The sequence below is a fragment of the Canis aureus genome, chromosome 6 (assembly GCF_053574225.1).
Source record: "Canis aureus isolate CA01 chromosome 6, VMU_Caureus_v.1.0, whole genome shotgun sequence".
NCBI classification, from domain to species: domain Eukaryota; kingdom Metazoa; phylum Chordata; class Mammalia; order Carnivora; family Canidae; genus Canis; species Canis aureus.
In genome coordinates, this window is record NC_135616.1 from 19,829,262 (window position 1) to 19,850,918 (window position 21,657).

Consider the following 21,657-nt stretch of genomic DNA (forward strand, 5'->3'; position numbering starts at 1 on the left):
GAATTCACTTCTGAAAGGACAGGTCCGCCAGGTAGGTCAGAATCAAAGCACAGCTATATGCTATTTACCTGAAACTACTTAAAATGAAGTAATAAAGGAAGGTTGAGTATAAAAATGGATTAAAACATGGCAAGCAAATACAAACAAAAAGAGAAAACAGAGCAGGCATGGTTAATACCACACCAGGTGATCCTTTAGATTAAAGGCATAATATAGGATAAAGAGGAACACTGTAAGGATACAAAGTCATATATGAAGGAAATATCACAGACCTTAGTGCATGCATACCATGTATCATCACACCTAAATATATAAAGTGAGTACTATCAGAAATGCAAGGTAGGCTTTATGCAATTGCAGTGTAGTATAATGCAAGGTTAAATGTTATAATTAGTCAAATGTCATAAATAAAAAATTTTGATTTAGTCAAATGTTTTATATAAATATTGTACACTGAATTAGATATGTAATATAAATAAAAAAATAAGGACATAGAAGAATTCATTAATATAATCAGGAAACATAGAACTTTACATCTAACAGAACATGTATAGTTTTTGGTTGTTCATGGAACATTTACAGAACAATCTGTACTCTGGTCAGAGAGAAAATCATAACAATTGCTCAAAAGTTGATATTTCATAGGTCTCTATGTCTGATCATAGTCCAGTGAAATTAGAAATATATAAGAAAGTTGATCTGGAAAAATCCAGAAGTATATACTATTATTCATATATCATATATTTATTAAGTTTAATATAAGAAAATAGGTGGTATTTCAATTATGTAAAAAAGAATTATTTAGTAAATGGCACAATTGGCCATCTACCTAAAAGAAAATAAAACTGGAAGTCACATAGATGTAATTTCTAGATAAATGTGTTAATGCAAAACATAAAATAGTAAAATTTGTACAAGAAAGTATGAAGAGATTCTTACTTAGTTGTAAAATCCAGAAAATTATAAAAGATAACATAGATACAGAGCAAAATATCAAAAGCCAAGTCAATAAATGATGTATTTTGAAAAAAAATTGGTAAAGCAAATAGTCATAGGACTAATATTTAAATTTACATAAGCATTACATCTTATGTTGACAAGGAAATAAACCAATGGAATATTGTAAACAATTCACAAACAAGCAGTCTTGATGGCCAAAAATATAGAGAAGCTCAGTCACAAATAGGAAAATACAAACTAAAGGGATTAGATATCTTTTTATAGCCATCCGAGTGGCAAAACTTAAAAGACTGAGAACATATAAGTGAGAATGTGAGAAAATAATGTAGTGGGAATATGAAGTGCTTGCACTTTCTGGAAATCAATCTAGCAGCATTTCTTAAAATTAATAATTGGCATACTTTCTGACCAGCAGTCTCATTCTTGATAATGAATCTCCTAGAAAGAGAATCCTAAAGAATATGAAGCTATTCAAAAGAGAATTGTTAAATAATGCTGACTTATCTGTAGGGAATAATATACAGCTATTAAAAAGAATGAAGGTAAGGTATAGTAATTCATCTTTGAGAAATTTCCGGGAAGTATTTTTTAAGCAAAAAAAAAAAAAAAACCAGAAAAGTGTGCAATATACCTTTTTTTTTTTTTTTTAAAGAAAATGAACAACAACAATGGAAACCCTGTACGTGGAGGAAAGTATGGAAGGATGCATTCCAGGTGTTAAGATGTGTTATTGGATGGAGGCAGGGGCTGATGGATTAAATGCTTGAATCTTCCTTCTTTCATAGCTGGTGAACATAAAAAATAATGGATCAGTGATCCGGTTCAATCACATTTTTTGACTGTCAAAATGTAGGTAATACACCTGCATACATTTAAAACAGACTACTCAAAACCAGTCACAGAGTTTCATTTATAAAACAGAGTATTTCATCCTCATGAGAAGACATTTCTTAAAAGACATAAGGATTTACTTTCAAAAGTCCTAGCACACCCTCTATTGGTCTGGAAAATTAAGTGGGGCAGGGAGTTTTTTGTTCTAGAGACTAAAAGTCCTGCAATTCTTTATTGTTTATTCTTTTTTTTACTCCCTCTGCCTCCTTGTCCTTTACTCTCCCTCAGGATGAAATTAATGGTCAGCTGCACCTGTCCATCTCACCTACTTGGTTAATTTAGAATTAAAATTCACTGATTCAGCAACACTGTGGCTCCTGCAGTTCTAAAATGATAGCAATAATTCCAATTAAAAATCGAACTATTCCTGGATGTATTATCTAACCCATAAACCCCTTTTAGAAAGATAATTAATGCTTCTTCTTGTCTCTGAGTTTTCAGTATCTCTGTGTTAATAATAGCTTTGGTTTTAATCATTTATTCCTATTAAAGAGCAAAAATAGGCAGAAGGAAGAAAAAAATTATGTTATTTGTATCTCTACAGTGAAATTGCTTGGAAAACTATCAAAGTTCCTTTAGACTATTTAGATTAGGGAGGGTAGGTTTTTTGGGAAATGAATGTGAATCAACAAATAAAGTTGGGAAATTCATTATGAATGGTTTTTTTTACATTAGTCCAGTGAATTGAGAATATGTATTTGTAGATATGCCTGCAAATCCTTATGTATTTGTAAGAACTTGAAAATGCATATGCTTCAAGTATACAAATCTCCAGAATGAGAACAAACTGACATTTTTTAGTAGCTCACAGCAGTACTAGGATCCCTTGAGTGAACATACCACTCAACAGAGTAGATCTTTATTTACAAGTATAGTCAGACAATAAATAGTATCTCAAGCTTCTTACAAAGGAAACAGGCTCCTTATGCTTCAAATATATTTACACCTAAGAATTAGGCTGTCCTTATTCAGGAAAGATTCTCGGTTCCCTTCTTGAAGGTAATTATTTTTATCCAGACTGAAACCAATTAATCAACAAGCTAGTTTTCTCTTTTCATATTTACTAATAAATCTTTGTCTATTTTTATATTGTTAATGATTTGTGTTATTTAGGATTATTTCTATCTCTTGTAAGAAACTATGGTTAGAGTTTATTTTCTTATTCTATTAATTCTTTGTCTTTTATTATGGAATTTTAAGCTATTTATTCTTATAGTGCCTGATGTGCCTAATCTTAACTCTGAAATTTTTTTTCTTGATTAAAGTTTTATTATTCCTTCATGTTTTCTTTATATTTTATCTTTTGTTACGTGGACTGTAGTTTCTGTTTGTTTTTAGAGATTTGCATTATTATCTACGGATTTTGAAATGAACATACTGTTGGTTTTTTAGAACTTCTGTGGGACACTGTAAGTTCCTTAGAAGTATGCATTTCTTGTTGTAGTTGTTCTCAAGTCAAGTATGAAACATTCTTTTGATACTGCCAATATAAACCTAGGTATTTAGGAAATATTTATATTCCCTTATAATAGTCTCTTATTTCTTTTATTATTATAATCTGGAATTTTTAGCATTTACAAGGACTACTTTTGGTATTCAACCTAATTTTACTTCTAACTGATTTAAGTGTCATTTCAAAATTATTCCTTCTAGGACTCTGAATTTTTACTTTGATCTTCTATCGTTTGGCTACAGTGTGTTTTAGAGTAATTTTCCTGGAAAATTTCCTGAAAGAATGTCTGCCTTTTGTCTCTATCCCTAAAACTTCTGGGTATCGATTTCTTGTGGCACAATCCTTCTCTCCTAGCCCTGTGGTTCTAGAGTTCTACTTTCCCTTGATATCTCAAACTGCAGGGAAATATATAACTGATCTGGTTTTTGTTCCCTTGTAGGAACTTTTCTAGATGTTTTTACTACAAGATTTGATTTTCCTCAGAATTGAAAAGGAAAAATCATAGTGTGTGTTGAAGCATGATTCTCTTTTTCCATTCTTTCCAGCTATAATATGAGCATTTCTGCATGTATATTTTAGGTCTCTTTTATTTAGAAATATTTTTCTTTCATTATATCTATTATTATTTCTTTTTTTTCTTATTTCTCCTACTTCCAGTGGTTTTAAACATTCCTAAAGAATACAAAGTAAACACAAATAGACGAATAGGGGGATATTCAGTTTAATCACAGAAGTTCATTTAGAATAATTTAATGCACAAATCTTGTTGTCAATATTAATATCTGTTTCATGCCCAGAACTGGTAGCCTAACTGCCACAGTATTAATATGTTCACTGTCTACATTCTTTCTGTCTAGACTCCAGGTTTGAGCTCAACCTTTTACTGGCTATTAACTAGCTTACATGGATGGTTTCTCCCTGGAAGCCCATGAATGCTCTCTGTATCTGGTGTCCTGACTTTGGTCAGATCTATAAACAACTACTCTTTCTTTGTTTTGGACTTTAACTCAAGGTTAAGGATAGACCTTAACTCTAGCTCCAATATATCTTCATTATTTTGTGATATTCTTCAACTCTTTCTTATAAAATTAGTGTCCCCCAAACTCACTTCCATGGAAGAAAGGATCATACACAAAATATCTACATAATTTAGAAGATCACTAATTCGTTATAAACTATGAAAAAAAAAACATGAGTAAACGCAGAAAATACAGACATAAGACTGCCATAGGTCTTGTTTCTTTAGTCTGATTGAATACCAGGTTGTAAACTGTAAGTATAATGATATTTTTATAGGTGAAAGGTCGAAAAAAATACATAAAACCTTTCCAACTTTGTCAACCTTTCTTGTAATCATGAAGTGATAAAAGTTGAAGTTATATTGACAATCCTATCTCTTTCTTCAGACAACAAAAGAGTACCTGCAAACTTTGGAACTGGATGAAGTAAACCTTGCTCAATATCCTACCCTTAATCTATACGCAATTCCATCAAAGCTCCAGGAGCTGTGGTGAGATACCAAGTAATACCATGTATTCATTGCTATAGCGCCCCATTTCAACCATGCTATACGTGAAAACTTCAACCATGCTATACCTGAAAACAACAGTCAGCCTATTCTAGGGATTTTGTTTCCCCAAATACTCACCTTCACCTCCAAGTTGCTAATTTTGTAAACTCCTCAGGGATGGGCACTTTGTCTTCAGTATCTTCAATATAGCATTTGTTCAATAATAAGCAAATCATGAAAAAAGAAAAAGAAAGGGAAGGAAAGGAAAGGGAAGGGAAGGGAAGGGAAGGGAAGGAAAGGAGAAAGAAGAAAGGGAAAGGGAAAAGGAAAATGAAAAGGAAAAGGAAAAGGAAAAGGAAAAGGAAAAGAAGGGGAGAGGAGAGGAGAAAGAAAAGAAGAAATAGATGTTGATCCAGATTCATATACATCTTCATTCTATACCCATCTTCACTATATCAAAAGTGAAATCCTTGGGCAAATTAAAGTTGAAACTATAGTGCAAAGTTCTTCTCACAAACATGTCTATAGCAGATGCATACTCTCTTTTTGTAACTTTGCTTGGTTCCCTGGAGAAATTTCTCTCAAGAAGCATACCTCTCTCAGATATATGAATAGACCTGGCGCCTCTTTCCTGAGCCAAGTAGAGGAGGCCCTGATGATTCTGGTTGCTGTCATCGCCCTCAAGACAATTGCTGTTCTATTTTAACCTCAGTCCTTCCAAGCACTTTGGAATCGGAGATAACCACAGAGTTCCCTGATGTATTGAAGACTGCCCAAATTCTTTCCCTTTTGTTCTTACTCCTTGGCTGACTGAGAACACTGTATCCAGCCTGTCTCCCTGTTTCCCCCATGAGATTTGAGATGACTTGTGGAAGAAAAACAACAGTGAAGAGAATAATTAATGATCCTTTGATGCCTGCCAGCTCTGAAGAGGTACTTACCTGTGGGCTTTCAAGTGTTCCATAATTACTTGACAGTACCAACTGCTTGCTCATCTTGCCAAGTTTCCACACTTCCTTCAGATTACTATAGATGGTGTAAATACCTGCTAGGTTCCCACTGCACTATAGTTCAATCTATTCAGGTAATTCTTTTCCATTAAAATGATCATAATACATGCACAGTATGCTTCATAAATATGTAATTATGGTGGTATTTCAAATACTTTCTCTGAGAGGTTTGAGATAACCATAGACATCCTATGAGATGCTTTTCTTTCTTCCACTTCAACATAAAGAAATTTAGAAGACTTCTCTCTTGAACAGACTTCAGCTTTACTTTCAAATAAATTCAGAACTCTTTCATCTCATTTTGCTAAAGGCTGGGTCACTGAGGAGGAAGTAAGTTAGTCAGTGTTCTACTAAACTTGGCTACTACTTTCTGAAAGATGAATAATACAAAAATACATAAGAAAATAAATGGGGGCTCCATGGGGCTAAGTATGAATAGGCATAAATTATGTATGTCAAGGCCTTCTGGATTTCTTAGGAGTCCTTGATATGCCCTATGCTTCGCTCTAGCCCTGACTTATAAGCACAGGTTAACATCAACAGAACGAGAGGTAAAGTATAGGATGGGGAGGCAGATGAAAAGAATAGAATTTCTAATCTCAAGTAATTACTATTTATTTAGGCAACGTAAAAGGCCATTCAGAGAAAATCACTATGAAATTTTGCTTCATTTTCTTTGAAAAAAAGATTTCTTCCATAAACCTAATCATTTTCTCAGCTTTCCTATCAAAAGACAGAGCAAAAAGTTTGGATAAGAAAAAGGCATATTTTCCAAGATTAGTTGAAGCCAGGGAAAGTGGTGCAGTAGAAAATGCACTAACATGGACTTCAATAAACCACTTCAAACTTGGCTGTGGGTGACAGACAAGGTCCTGGTTAAGTCACAAGTGTTCTAGGAAGTTGGACTAGATAAACAAGAGGTATGAGCCTTGCTGGAGCTATGGGCTCTCCGAGAGTCTGAAAAAAGTTATAGGTCATTTCCCTCTACCCCGTCAAAGCCACACAGACCTGCAATTAAACTTTCTATATTCAAGGATCACTGGCCCCTTGGATCTCTGAGTGTTCCATGAGCACCTACCCTCAGTAAGCATAAGATCATTTCAGATCTCAATGTTATTTTACATTTTTTAACATCTTGAGTCATTTTATTTTTTTTAAGAATTTTATTCATTTATTAATGAGAGACAGAGAGAGAGAGAGGCAGAGACACAGGCAGAGGGAGAAGCAGGCTCCATTGCAGGGAGCCTGATGTGGGACTCGATCCCGGGACTCCAGGATCATGCCCTGGGCTGAAGGCAGCACTAAATCACTGAGCCACCTGGGCTACCCATCTTAAGTCATTTTAAAGTCTAACAAGGAAAATTACCTCTACATTATGTTTGCTTGCTGAATGGGTCAGTTGTTTCCCTCTGCTCTTGGATGCAGAATAAGCAGAAATATTATGCTTATAGATGCAGAATAAGATGACATCCCCAGCCCTAAATAGTATTATTGCAAAGTTTGCTACCTTAAAAAAAAAAAAAGGCTGATTGTAATGAGTATAGTTCAATGCAGCACTTCCCCTCTCTGGGAAATGTGCTTTACAAAGCAAGTCCTTTGGAAGTGACACTAGATCACAATATGTATGAAGACAGTACTGCCCATCAGAAGACACTACCTATAGGTCTACAGCTGTGTCAAATTAGCTGGACCAGGAGAATGATGATGGCCAACAGCCCTTACAAATCACCAAACCTTAGCACCTGCTGATAATTGGCACTTACTTCTTGTTGGAAAAATCTATGACCAGGGTGGGTGTTATAAGATGCATCTGCCTTCCATCCCCTCTCACTTCCAAACGATATTATTGTTTATAAGTAGATTAATGAAGTGATAGAATTCAGTTTCCTCTGACCCCAGAAGTGTCCAAGTTTCTAACCGTCTGAAACTGATATTTTTCTTTTTCCAAATCCTTCTGTTCATCGATAATTCATTTTTGCCCTTCTGAGACACTGATGAAATTCTAAGTTGCATGCAAATTCTGTATATACACTTGGAAAATGTGCATTTCTTGAGAGCAGAAACTAGATTCCAAATGACAAATAGTTTCCTCTCTATGTCAACTTCTATTGATTGGATTGAGTGAGGTTGCCCAGAGCACAGAGTTAGGAGGATTAAAACAGTTCCAAGGATGGAATTTTGTAATCAGGTAATACCTGTCCAAGTGCAGAAGGTCTTTTATGGAGCCTAAAATGCACCAGCCTTTTTTCAGAAACTTTGGCAGAGCCACTGCTCACCCATAGCACATGAGCATTACAGAAAGCAATAGTAGTTGAGCAAATGGATGATGGATAATGCAAGGAAGGTAAAACAACATACCTAATATCTCCATTAAAATCTCTATTTCTTTGCCCAATTACATTTAAGAAAATGCAGAATATTTTGTCTATTATTTTAAAATATATTATCTATGTATTTCAATATACCTAGAACATTTGTAGAATACACAAAAAACACTTAGTGATTATTGCTTGGGTGTGAGGACACAACCTCACCACTCCACAGTTGGTGGAAGTCTTTTGTTAGGAACATAATTTCTGTAGTAGGGGCCTCACCACCTACATACTGCTTTGATAGAATATGAATTCTGAGAGAGTTAACGCTGATATCAAATGTAATCCCTAGACTTTGACCTCCTTGGCAAGAGGGGTATTTTGACATTTTAGGACCCTACCCACTTTCCAAACTAAAATACTCAGTGTAAGTTTGTTGAATGAATGAATGAGTGAATCAAGGAATCAATTAACCAATCAATGAAAATACTTTAGACATGGTTCCTAAATTATAACTATGGGCCACCTCAATCCAAATTTCTTTCTTGCTTCATGGCAATCAGGTAGACCAGAATTCATATTTTGTCTCTAGGCTTTGGGACAAATTCCTAAATTTTTTGAGTTTCAATTTCTCTATAGTGAAATAGGGATGAACTCCCTTTTGGACAGTTGTTGAGATTGCATAGAACAATATCCTCAGAGCACCTCCCTAGCTCAGAGCCTGGTGAAATACAGGTACCACTATTGTTAATTTCTTATAAGTGCCATTTGATTCTTTCAAGGCTTCCTTTTTTCCCTCTCTTTATTTAAATGATGTGATAGGAATTTAACAACAATGAAATTCTGCTAAATGTTATTATTCAGCTCCTGCTGGGTGATAAACTGTCCCAGACTTGGATTGTACTCCCTTTGAGCACTTACAGAAGTGGATGACAATAATTTAAAAGACAACACAGCTGAGCTGATTAATCATTTAGTGCCCTACACTGAATCACATGTTTCCATGGCTTCCCTAAGGTGCTTGTATATTTCCTAATACCCTTTGTGTGACACTTAATAATACAACACCATGTTTGCCCTTCAATAGGAAATCTCATTCAATTATCACATTTTGAGAGGGACAAAAATAAGAAAGTGAGGTTTTGGGAGTGAATGTCGTCCTCATATATATAAAGATCTAGTTTCCTATAATCCCTTATTATTTTGAACACAACATAAACCCTAAGTGACTTTTAGTTCCCATTTCTTTTTTACTTTAAAATATCACCCACATCATATTTTCTAGAATGACAGTCTTTTTCTGTCTTTACATGTTTATCAAATTTTTAAAAGAAATACTAAGAAAAATGGCAACCTTTGGTCTAATCATACCCATGTTGAACCAAATATTGGATACCTTCTTAAGTTGTTTTTAAAGCCTAATAGTCTGAAGTCTAGACAGACATTTCAGTGATTAAGTAAACCATTCAATCAATTCCATTTAAATAAATTAGATATGACTAACCCATTCTGATATCCCTAACTCAGCTTACTCCTTGTCCAAACATGGTAGGCACTAATAAATATTTATTGATTTGAGTTGTTCTTTGAAGTAAAGTGTACTTAGGCTGAAACTAGAGCAAGTGATTTTGATAATGCATGTGAATCGCCTAATAGCTCCTATTAAATCCTTTTCCAATTCATGTGCACCTTTCTCTGATTAGTGAGTTTCATTTATTCCTGTTATATTATTGAGCTTGGATTTAGATGTAGATTGGCAAATTGCTTTCCCAATATCTATGATCTATTTTGTGTTAATAACTACCCATTGGACTTTAAGTAATTTCCCTTTTGCCGTTGTTCTAAGCACCCTTACACAGTGAACCAGTTTAACATATTATTTATAAATGACTTTAGGAAAAAAAAAACCCACACAAAGAAGAAATACTATGGATGCCAATGAGTGAATGCTTCATACCAGCAGGTGTGATTCATTAATAAGTGAGTTCACTTTGAAAGGGAGATCATTAGTGTTTTCACTCCTATGAGACAATAACTCTGTAAGAATTAGATTTGATCAAATAATGATTAGATGAGCTGTAGGAGGATTCAGATTAACTGTGAAATTATTACTTCTGGGAATCTGATTTAGCACTTTTTAATTTTTAAATATGAGAGTATGATATCTAGGAGATCAATAAGTCTAAGGAAAGAATAAGATTAAGATAACACCCAGTGTGTTCTTCTGTTAGCAAGGAAGAAGGTTTTTTATACACAACCATAATTATACAACTACTCGTTTATCAAAATAGCCACATGTTGGATTATTTCTCTTGACCCTTTATATTTGGAATTCTAGTAAAGCCACCACGAAAGCACCAAGAGGGATATATTTCCATTACATAATCAACATTTAGTCATTGTAAACAAAACAAAATGTAAAAGGTTTTTTCTGTGTGACATAAATATAGAATTGCTATCCAAAAACTGAAGTTAGAGTTGGCTTTACAAAATTCAGTTCCAAAGGTAGGGAAATGTATAGCTGATGTACATGAAACTCAGATTAATTTTCTTACTTTTTCTTTCTGAAGAATTACAATGAATAGCACACGTATCCTTACAGTATTCTCTGATAACTTTATGATCACATATAAACAATCAGTGTATCACTGAGACCCGGAATCCTATAATGCTCCTATAGCACTGCACTTAGATCCTGGCAACTGGAGCATTGCTCAGGGCCCCACATTTAAGGACCCCTCAGTACCTGGGGTCATCCAAGGCCAGCAGCGCCACCCAGGTGGGGTGCCCCAAGCCTGGACAAGGACCCACATGGTCCTTAGTCCTGATTTCTAGGATGCTCTCTGAGTGCTCTCCAAGAGCACCTCCATGCTTACCTCCATATATGCGCTGACCAGATGACCTATGATGTTCATGTCTATGGAGTCATCCTTGTGGCAGGCCCAGATTTCAGGGGACGCCAGAGCAAGCAACCAGATCACTCTGGTTCTCTAGCATTGTATTTTTTCACAGGATCATGAGATTGGCCCTCAGAATGGTGCTGACATGCTGATTTGAGGGAATCTCAACCATTTCAGACTTAAGATAAGACTTGAGCTATGGATATAGGCTCATGTGTGACTCTGGCCATCCATATTTGGAATTCAGCATCGCCTCTGGTCTTCCACACCTGGGGATATAATGTGGTGCCAGGCATTCCTGGGTGCTCCCTGCTCCCAGGGCAGCCCCACCCCATTCACAGCCTCCACACCAAGCTTCAGGCTCTCCTGTAGATAGATGCACTATTTCCTCCCAGGGCTCTTGAGGGTATTGTTCCACATACCAATAGACATTGCCAATCTATGTCCTCTCTTGTCTCTGATCCATGTGGTTGTTGCACTTCTCTACAGACTGTCCTAAGTGGTGCTAGCAAAGGGATGGACATTGCTTGCACAAATATAGGAGTCCTTCTTTTCTATCCATTATTTTATATCTTCATCAATAAATCACTACACCTCATGAATGCCCATAATACACACATTTAATACTGCATGTTTTAGGTGGAACTCTCAATAGGCAGGGACCTGGCCAAAAAAAAAAAAAAAAAAAAAATTGTGCCCAAGGCCTCACATGCCCTAGCAGTGGGCATGAGGTCCTAAATTTGGAAAAGATTTTTATCTATATCTTTATGCAATGCAAAAACTGTTAGCCAGTGTTTGTCAAGTCTCATCAGTGTCAAGTACACTGAGAGGAAACTTATCATAATCTCATAAATCAAGTAGTTATATTTGGGGTCAGTGTCTTAGTCAGCTGGGCTGCTTTGACAAAATACCATAGACTGGGTGGCTTAAACAACAGACATTCATTTCTCACAGTTCTAGGGGCTGGGAAATCTGAGATCACGGTGCCAGCATGGTGGGGTTCTGGTGAGAACTCTCTTCCTGCCTTGCAGATGGCTCTCTTCTTTCTGTATCCTCACATGATTAGGGGAAGGGGACGTGGACAAAGAGATGGCATGCGTGGGAGCAATCTCTCTGGTCTCTTCTTATAAGAACCCTGATCCTGTGATGAGGGCCGTATTTTATTTTATTTTAATTAGTTCCCAAAGGCTCCATCTCTAATTACCATCATGTCAGGAATTAGGGCTTCAGCATATAAATGTGGGGAGAGGGTTTAGAATTAAGTCTATAAAAGTCGGTTTTCAGTTATGAGAACTTTGTTCCTAACATTAAACCAGAACCTATCTTTGCATCACATCCTTATGTTGGGGAAGAACAATCTTCCTCTAGCCTTAATAGAAGTTTCCGAGGGCTTGCAAATTAAACGAACAAAGAGATCAGGCACATGATTTTTATCAGTACTTTTGTGCACAGGAGTTCACAGAAAAAAGTTGAAACTCAAAGAAGCAGTTGAACTTGGGGGGCATAAGGATCCTCTTAACAAAGGAAAGGGAGTTTGGACTTTAAGGGATGATAAACTGTGGAGAAATGACCAGGAAATAGTAGGGAGCTAACAAAGAGAAAGGTGTTCGAGTAAGGTTTCTTAATGCAAACCCAGCTGGCTATTGGCTTCTATGCTAAGAGTCTCTCTTTCCCTTCTGGTCTGGGTGGGGGTATGGAGTATCTTCCTCAAAGGGAGTTATGTGTCCTGCTTTTAAGCAGATAAGGGTAGAGAACTCTTCCTACATCTGTTGATTTTCATTTGCCTTCAGGTCAAAATAATCCTCATGCCAAAGTATCATATTTTAAGGTGGCTTATTCTGGTCCCCTTCACCTACCACGGTGGCCCCAGCTCTCACTGCAGGCACAGCTCAGGCTCACAGCTACCTGAGGCTTTGTTAAAAAGTTAGATGACTAGGTTCATGCCTCAGGGATTTGGTTTGATTTGGTCTGAGTGGAACCAGAGGCGGATCTGTTTAGAAAGTTCTACTGGTGATCCTAATGTGCAGCGAAGCTCCAGCAATTCTGCCTAAGAAGATCACAGTAGATGTATAGTAGATCATCTGAGGAACTATAAAAAACACATCAATGCTGAGGACCTACCAAAAACTAATTAAATCGGAATTTCAAAAGATGAGGCCCCCAGATTGGTCATTGGGAATTTTATAAAATCTCAGACATCTCTCATCTGCAGTGAATGTTGAGAACTACCATTCTAGAGCAGTTTCAGCTGGTGCTTTTACCTCTATGTGGTAAAAACGCACAATCTCTTTCATCCGAATTGACGGATTCCTTTAAAACGGTAGACACAAACCTAATCAAAAATCCCATTAAATGCCAACATTTGTTACACTTGACCTATGAAATGTCATAGTTCTTGTATTGTTCAACCATAAATTCCAATGGATCTTAATTGTGTTGGTTCACTATTTGAGTGGACCTGCCCACAATCCCCTGAAAAGCAGAGTCTTCTTAATTTCATTGTCTCATGTATCCCTACACAGACCCCGTAGGGGTCCGGAGATGCCTTCAGGACTGTGCCACAGGGAGATTTAGGATTATGCCAGGCAAGTTTCTGCAGCCCCTTCCCTGCCTGCCTTTACAAAGCAGGACCAGAACTGTAAAATCACCCTCCAGGAGTTGGGAGGCAAACTGGCCTGGCTGCTAAGTGGAAAATGGGAGCTGGCCGACTTAGAAGAAACACAACCAAATCTCAGGCTGGTGTTTATCCAATCGATAAATGCCAAGGCTCTTGAATAACTGTTGTTTAAATTCATTTCTCAGTGGCAGAACAAAAGGAGCGTAATGAAAGCAACGCCGTTAGAGAATCATTAGAGTCAGTAAGGAGAGAGCAGGCTTTAAGATCATCACTCTCAGGGAGACAACATCCAGACCATCTTTTGGTTCACAATAATATAAGTAGGCAGTGCAGTGGGTAGGCAGGGCCATCTGTTTGTCTGTAGAAAGATTACGTAGAGGAGGACAATCAATAGCTTCATGGCAGAAAATCTCCCTGGTTTGTGCAACCCTTATTGCTGATTCTTTTGTCACTGATTTGGGTTTTGGTAATAGGAATCTTATGCAGTGCCTTTCAGTGTTAGCATTTTAGGAGCAGTTAAGCCAAGCAGAAAGGCCACAGATCAAGCCTATTGTCTGTTGGCAAAGGCTCCATTGAACCCTAATGAGCAAAGGAATCTAGCAAACAAAGAATCCTTAGTGCTTTGCTCAAATGAATCCTCTACCAGAGGCCAAGGGAGTCATTTTGATGATCTGAAAAGGCAGTGATTAGAAGGTGCATCTATTATGAACCAGAAAGAAAAAGAAAGGAAGAAGGAGCAGAAGGGAATAAGAATGAAAAAAAATGTAGAAAAGAGTAAAGGATGAAACTTCTCCACCTGCACTGTTTACTCAAGAGTCTATTGGCAAAAATTCGAAAGATAGCCTAGAAACGTACTGTGGAGTGGCCCACGGTGTCCTCGTCTGCACGAATGCAGATTTGCTATTCATCTTCTCTAAGGAAGAGATGAGCCAGTGAGCATTCGTTTTCAACTAGACTTCACAGCACTCTTGACAAGTGAGAGAAGGAAGGGAACGTTCGACTTTGTCGTACAAATGGTTATCTTTTGATGCCTGTAACTTCTAGAAATCAAATGATCTTTTCTCTAAAATTGGAAGCATCCCCCCCCTCCACACACACACACCTTTTTTTGTTTGTTTGAATTTGTAATCTCTGTTTTGGCTTTGCCCTTATTTCCTCCTCCAACCCCAGGGACCACGACTGGGACTGTTTGATGACATGTGTGCTTTCGCTTTTGGAGTCAGGCTGCAGATAAAAACTGGGTGTTGTGATATTCCAAAATGATGAAGTAAAAGGCATTTAACCACTGAAATTCTCTGAAGCCAACGTATGCATAATTCACTTCAACCTGGAGAAATGGAAGCTGACCATCGCCAGGAGATATTTGTCCATCCAGACACAGGTAAAAAAACAAACACAAACCAGCAAAATAAACAACCACAGAAATAATCATCCACACCATCTACAGAGTGCTTACCATATGCCAGGGAAAAGACAAGCTTATTTAATATCCGCAGATATCCTGAAGGATAAAGCTATTTTTATCATTTTACAAGTGACGAAACTGAAGCTAAGAGAACTGGGGTGTTTGCTAAAAGTCACACAGCTACCAAGCTCAGTGGTACCCTGGATAAGGCTTGCTGGTGGTAAGCTCCACTCCTGTAGTGCCTTCTCTCTTAGCTGCCAGGGTTTTTGCTTGTTAACTCTCTTCTCCTTCCTACAGAGATGGCCTCCCAAACCTGTCCCTTCTTAAAAGGCTGAGAAAAGGTCTGCCTATTGCTCCCAGGTTATGAAAAACTGAGGACTTCACTTAGACAAAAAAAAAAAAAAAGAAGAAGAAGAAAAGAAATCTTATTCAGTTGAAATGTCTGGTTCCTTCTCATCTGATCCATTTATTTATTTTTATTTTTTTGACACTGTATTAATTTATTCATTAGAGATACAGAGAGAGAGGCAGAGACATAGGTAGAGAGAGAAGCAGGCTCCCTGCGGGGAGCCCCATGAGGGACTGGATCCCAGGACTCCTGAACCATGTCCTCAGCTGAAGGCAGATGCTCAACCACTGAGCCACCCAGGCGTCCCTCATCTTACCCATTTAAAATAACTTCCTATAAAGATCTATGGAAAGAAAAGGGCAATGAGGTAAAATGGCATGGTTATCTTAGAGCTAGCTTCACCATTCTTCTCAAGGGTTCTACGAAAGCCATGGCAAACTCACTTCTGCTTCAAGATCTGACCACATTGGTACAGCCTGGAAGAAGGACCACGCTCAGAAATGTGAGTCTCATGTAGCCTTCCTCAGGAAAATCATACATTAAGCAAATTTAAATATCTGATCAGATGTTAGCAAGCAAGGAGTTTCACATTGCTGGACTGTGACATAGGCAAAATCTTTGGTTCCTCTTTGATTTTACTCACTACTAGGGTTGCCAGATTAAGCAAACAGAAATACAGAATAGACAGTTGAATCTGAATTTTGGAAAAATGATGAATCATTTTCTAGTATAGATAAGCTTAGATTTCAGATAAATAATACATAATTTTTAGTACAAATGCTTTTAATCTGTGTTGCCTGTGCAATATTTGGGGCATTCTTTGACTAAAAAATTATATTAAGAAATTATATATTGTTTCTCTCAAATTTATTTATTTTATTTTCTTTTTTTTTAATGTTTCTCTCAAATTTAAATTGAGCTGGACATACTATATTTTACCTGGCAGCTATAGGGCTCAGTGTGAGGAGTCTACACATGATTATGGAACTGTTGGGCAGGCAGGGAGGACATTTGGGAAGTGACACAGGTACAGGTGTATCCTGCCCTGTGGTTACACCAGAGCTGCAATTATAACTATGATGGGGTAGAAAATGACCTGGCTCAGCCCCAGAAAGCTCATTTGCATTGTGGCTTTGACCTCCCTTGCAAGGGATGGCTGCCATGACAATTCTGCTAAGGACTATACAGGGCTAAAATCTCCCCTTCCTGTTCTGTAGAAGACCCTCAGATGACTGGAGACAACCTCAGCCAAAGACTACCTTAGCTATGTCCCCAAACTCATACGAGCATAGAAGAAAAACAAACCTAACAACCCCTACCTCCTAATCCCTGATGCAGTTGCCTTCCCTGGCCTGCCCATTCTCCCACCTTGAGAGCATATTCCCACTCTAATAAAACCAGGCTGTGTGACTCACTGTATTTCTGTCCTTGAATTCTTTCTCATGATGAGCACAAGAACCTTCCAGTAACAGAATCTGGAATGAGCTACTTGTGTAAATAGACTTTTATTTGCCTTTAAACGAAAAAATAAAATTAAAACACACAGTACTAGGTACATATTTTTTCTACAATCTATTCTGAATGCCATGTGAGAACACTGGAAGGCCTATCAACTGGTTTTGCATTGTTCTTTGTAATTATATTGTGATTTCTTTGTCATTTGATAGGAATTTCATTGTATAAATTTTGGGGGAATATTCTTTAGATACATATTAATTAATTAATTCATTCATTCATTCTCTCAACACACATTTATTGAGTCCTAACAACATGCAAGGACTTTGAGTGGTAGGATAAGGACTCCAGCATGAATATGAGCCAAGGATTACCTTTAAGAAACCTATTGTTCAACCAAAAAATAAAATACAAAACCAAAATCATACTATAGGCAGTATTTAAAACAAAAACAAAAACACTTCTATTCAAAGAATGTAAGTGCCTTAGAATTCAGGGAGGAATGCATCACTTTTGCCTGAAGTTAGAGGCAGAGGCTGGTTGGCACAAATGGACCTCCTACCCATGTTGAAAAAGGAGACAAGTTGCCATCAGAAACCAGTTCTTACAATCTGGTCACTTTAGCACTTACTCACTTTTGCTGCCTAATATTTCACATGAATGGCAAATTGGTACATTAATATTTTGAATATAAAATTATTTTTAAGATACAGAATGGCCAGGGCCTTCAGTGACCGTTTGGTGGTCCTTCCTTGTTTTGCCTGGGTGGTTTGATTTTTAATGTCAAAGTAGTTAGCCTTAAGTACACATTAGTAGGCTTCATCATGTTCCATCATTTTGCCACAATCAACGAAAACTGTTTTTATAGTTGGGCCTTAACTCTATACCATTGTTTCTGCCTCACCTAGGAAAGCCTACTTATTTTCTCAAGACCTGTTTCTTGTTTTGTTGGTTTTTTATCCATGGAATGTAAAACATATATCTTATGTCTCCTATCTTCCTACCAGGAATAATAATGAATGCAGTGTCTGAAAGATGCTTCACTGACCCTGGGGATTCTCAAATACTGAGGGCCCAGCCCAGCCCAGCTGCTACGCATTCCTCAGACTAGTGCTAGTTATGAGGGGCTGTGGGCCAGACATTTTGACTCAAATGAAAGTGCCTTTCCCAATGCACAAAACTGCTGTTGTCTGCACTTTTGCTATGGGTCTTGAAGCTTTGGCTCCTCTTGCTTATTGGGTTTACAGTGTGTGAACCAGGGCTGCAGAGAGAAATTGCTGCTGTTCTCATTACCGTGTGTGTGGATTTGGGCTCCAGCTGAAGTCTTTGGTTCGTTGATTTCTGTACCAGAATCCATTTCCTTCTGCCCTCTTCAATTATTGCCACTTCTTTTTGTTTACACAGCTCTGAGAGACTCCAAAATATAGGTCATTAATTCTCTCGACATCCTTCCCTGATAGGAAAAAAAAAAAGATTATTCCATGAATATCAAGAATGGACAGGCAATGTTCAAACATCTCTGTATTTATCCTTCATTTTAGCCAATCCCATCAATGCTTTAATACAAAACAAATCCCTGGACACTAAGAGCAGAGCTAACGGGCAGACTTTCACAGAAGAGAATTCAGAGAGGTCAACAGCTATTTACTTCAAAATATCATTTCCCTACCAAGGTCGAGCCATCTCAGGGGTCAATGGACTTTTACCGGGAAGCCTCTAGGGGACAATTTCAGTTATTCTGTTTTCCTCCATGTGACATTTTTCCTTATGGTCCATCAGGAATGAGTCATAGTCACATTTCACTCTGAACTCAATTTCAACAAACATTTTTTTTTTTTTTTTGCTTTGGTGTTATTACAGTTAAATTTTAAGTATTGTGCACGAAGCTACTGTCAGTATTTGCCTTCCAATTAACTGATAAAGCCCCTTGGAATTTCACTGTAACACATGAGAGACGTTGGAGGGAAAACCTTGTTTGGAAGGCAAGTTTCACACGGTTGCTCAGTGACAGTTGGGATTACCTTGTGTTCCAACACAATTCCAACCGAGAAATCTTTGTCATGTTTAATTGACAGTTTAGTGTTATAATTATGTATTAAGCATATTTACTCCAGCCGAGCATTAAGGTAAGTAAATACTTAGCTTTGTCCCTTGTAAGAGTTAGGAAAAAAACATGCTAAATATCCCCTTATCTACTTACAGATAGGTTGTCTGCCTGTCTTCTGGGAAAGGCATCTAAAGTGTTATGTATGGGATCAATGTCACAGCACTGTGGCTCGCCACTTGGGATCCACCAAAGCAGGTCCTTTCTCTGCTTAAGAAACAGAGCCTGATCTTGATCCTAATGACATGGGTTTAGGATTACCTAATATGTTTAAATGCTCCTCTCCTGGCCTTCCATCTTCTGCATAATCCTATCCAATTCTTATCTCCTAAGGGTGCCACTCTTGCTTACAATGAGACAGAGTGTCTGTCTTACTGGAGATGTTTGCCTGAGAATTGTGAATTCTTCCTTGTAAAAGTTTGGGTTCTTTTTTTTTCTTTTTCCGACATTTATACTGTTAGAGAAAAAGAGAAGACAGAAAAGGATGACTGTGTGATTTTTCTCCCATTGTCTATCATCTCTCTATTTTTAAAACTGCACCTTTTCTCCTGGGAAAAGGGAAAGTACCTTCTTTGCATGGCTAAGTGTGGTTATGTAGAGGTCAGCCTTGAGTAGGAAGTTATAGCTTTTATAAAGTAGATGAGAGTCCCTGCAGTGCACCAGTTTTTAATATTGCTTTTTTTCCTCTATCAAGATAAAAAAAAAAGTTTCTTTATATTTGTGAGTGAATAGGGTTGCATTCTTATTCATGGGCTCCCATCTCAAAAACCTTTCAACTATCAGCACTGGGGTAGATTTTCATCTTTTGCTGTTGCTATGTGGACAAAGTAAATAAAATGAGATAATGATGCTTAAGAACTGTGTAACGTTAAAAATCATTATGGTGCAATTATTATTACTGTTATCATCACCAAAGGAAAAAAACACCCCATTAAGATGATGAGATTTTTAGTGCCTGAAAACACCACCAATGGGAAAGTCTAAGCTTTTCAAGAAGGAAATAAATGTAGAGATTGAGAGATTTGTAAAAGACACTCTAAATTCCTGTCTCCTTCCCTTCATTGTCTGCTTCTCCACACACAAACATTCACACCAGTCACTAATGCTTACCATAATCCCAGGATTTGCTCTGCTGAAGCTCATCAAAATGCAAATACTATTGAGAAGGGTGACACTTTGCAGAAACCACCATCTATCAACTCAAATTAGTTTACAATATCTGGCTAGAAGAACTGTGAGTAAATGAGGCAGAGGGACTGACCTAATTGACTAGATACTCAGGAGAAAGGATGATGGGGAATCTGCAACCTAAGACACTGGGCAGTGATTCAGATACTACTGTGGGGGCATCTGGAGTCATAGCTAAATTCTGAGCCCAGAGTGAATAGTGAAAGGGACCAGAGGCAGGGTCAGGAGAAGAGCACCATGGGAAGTGAGTGAGTGAGTAAGTTATAAGGGACACTCACCGAAGCTTCCTTTATTCATAGGACACTCTGGCCATGTCTCTGAGTTTCCAAGGATAAGCATGAACAGGCCAGTGGCAAAATGTGGGGCCATTTCTCTCACATTTATGAGACCACCTCAATGAATCAGCTAAGGTAAATCTTTATTTCTGCAAAAGTGCACTGTTAAGAAAATATTACTGTATATCATCTGGTGATCTAACTGTTAGATCTGAGAATTAATCAGTGAGAAACAATCACCTCTGAATGTCTTTGCTGCTGACTAAATAAATGTAAGATAAAATTAGTACAAATGGGTAACAAGAAATGATTTCCATATTTTACTGACAAGTAATGTTAGGAATCATTATCCTAATGGCTTATGAACTTTCTGTATTATCAAATGACATTCTGGAGTAATATTATGATCAGGAAAAGAATTTTTCATCCCTGCATGACATAAGCAAAGAGGTTCTGTACTGTTTTAAGCATACACACATACACACACACATGCATGCTCATACACACACACACACACACACACACACATAAAGCTGAGAACAATTTCAGTAACCCTCTGCCCAGAGAATCGCTGTTTTCTTTATTAGAACAAAGAGAAATTTAAGCTTACCGATGGACTACATATTCAGAAGACCCTGAAAAGCCACAGTCATCACTATAAAGTTTTTTCTTAGTAAGTTCCATTAAGGTGAGATATTTGCCTTTATGACTTAAAGAACTGTCTGTAAAAGATACTCTGAATGATGGCAGGGTAGAAGCCTGAAGAGAAGAAGAGTGAAATGATCCATTCCTCATCCAGGATAACCATCATGCTAATAACAGGGCATAATTCCAGTGCTGTAGATGGTAAGGTTATCAAATGGTAGAGTCTTTCCAAAGGAAGGGTGCAGCACTAAGGCAGAAAGTGGAACTGAGGAAAGTCAGAATAAATGTGACCCTCTGCCCTCCATCATCAGGATAACTTCTGAATATGTGTCTCTGAGAGAGACCTAGAGTTTATAAGTGGGGCCTTCAGCTCCTCTAAAGTCTAAGTGGAGAGAACTGAGCCAGAACCCTCTCATTTGGGGCCAGAAGTAAGCTCTGGATGGTGGTGGATCAAAATGAGTATTCTGGAGAGAGATTGGCTGAATGAGAGAAAGAGCAACACCAGCCCGAATGATTTTCAGGGAGGAGGTGTCTCAGTGGGTTAAGCATCCAACTCTTGATTTCAGCTCAGGTCACAATCTCA

General features: G+C 37.5%; 1 long non-coding RNA gene across 1 annotated transcript in view; it reads right to left on the reverse strand.

The window, feature by feature from the left end:
- Nucleotides 1-21,657, reverse strand: part of LOC144315142 (uncharacterized) — a 174,464-nt gene that overhangs the window by 16,111 nt on the left and 136,696 nt on the right. The window contains exons 4-5 of the long non-coding RNA XR_013380918.1: nucleotides 18,156-18,315; nucleotides 4,953-5,013 (exon numbers count right to left, since the gene is read on the reverse strand). This is a non-coding gene — a long non-coding RNA (uncharacterized LOC144315142). The remainder of the gene's footprint in view (nucleotides 1-4,952; nucleotides 5,014-18,155; nucleotides 18,316-21,657) is intronic.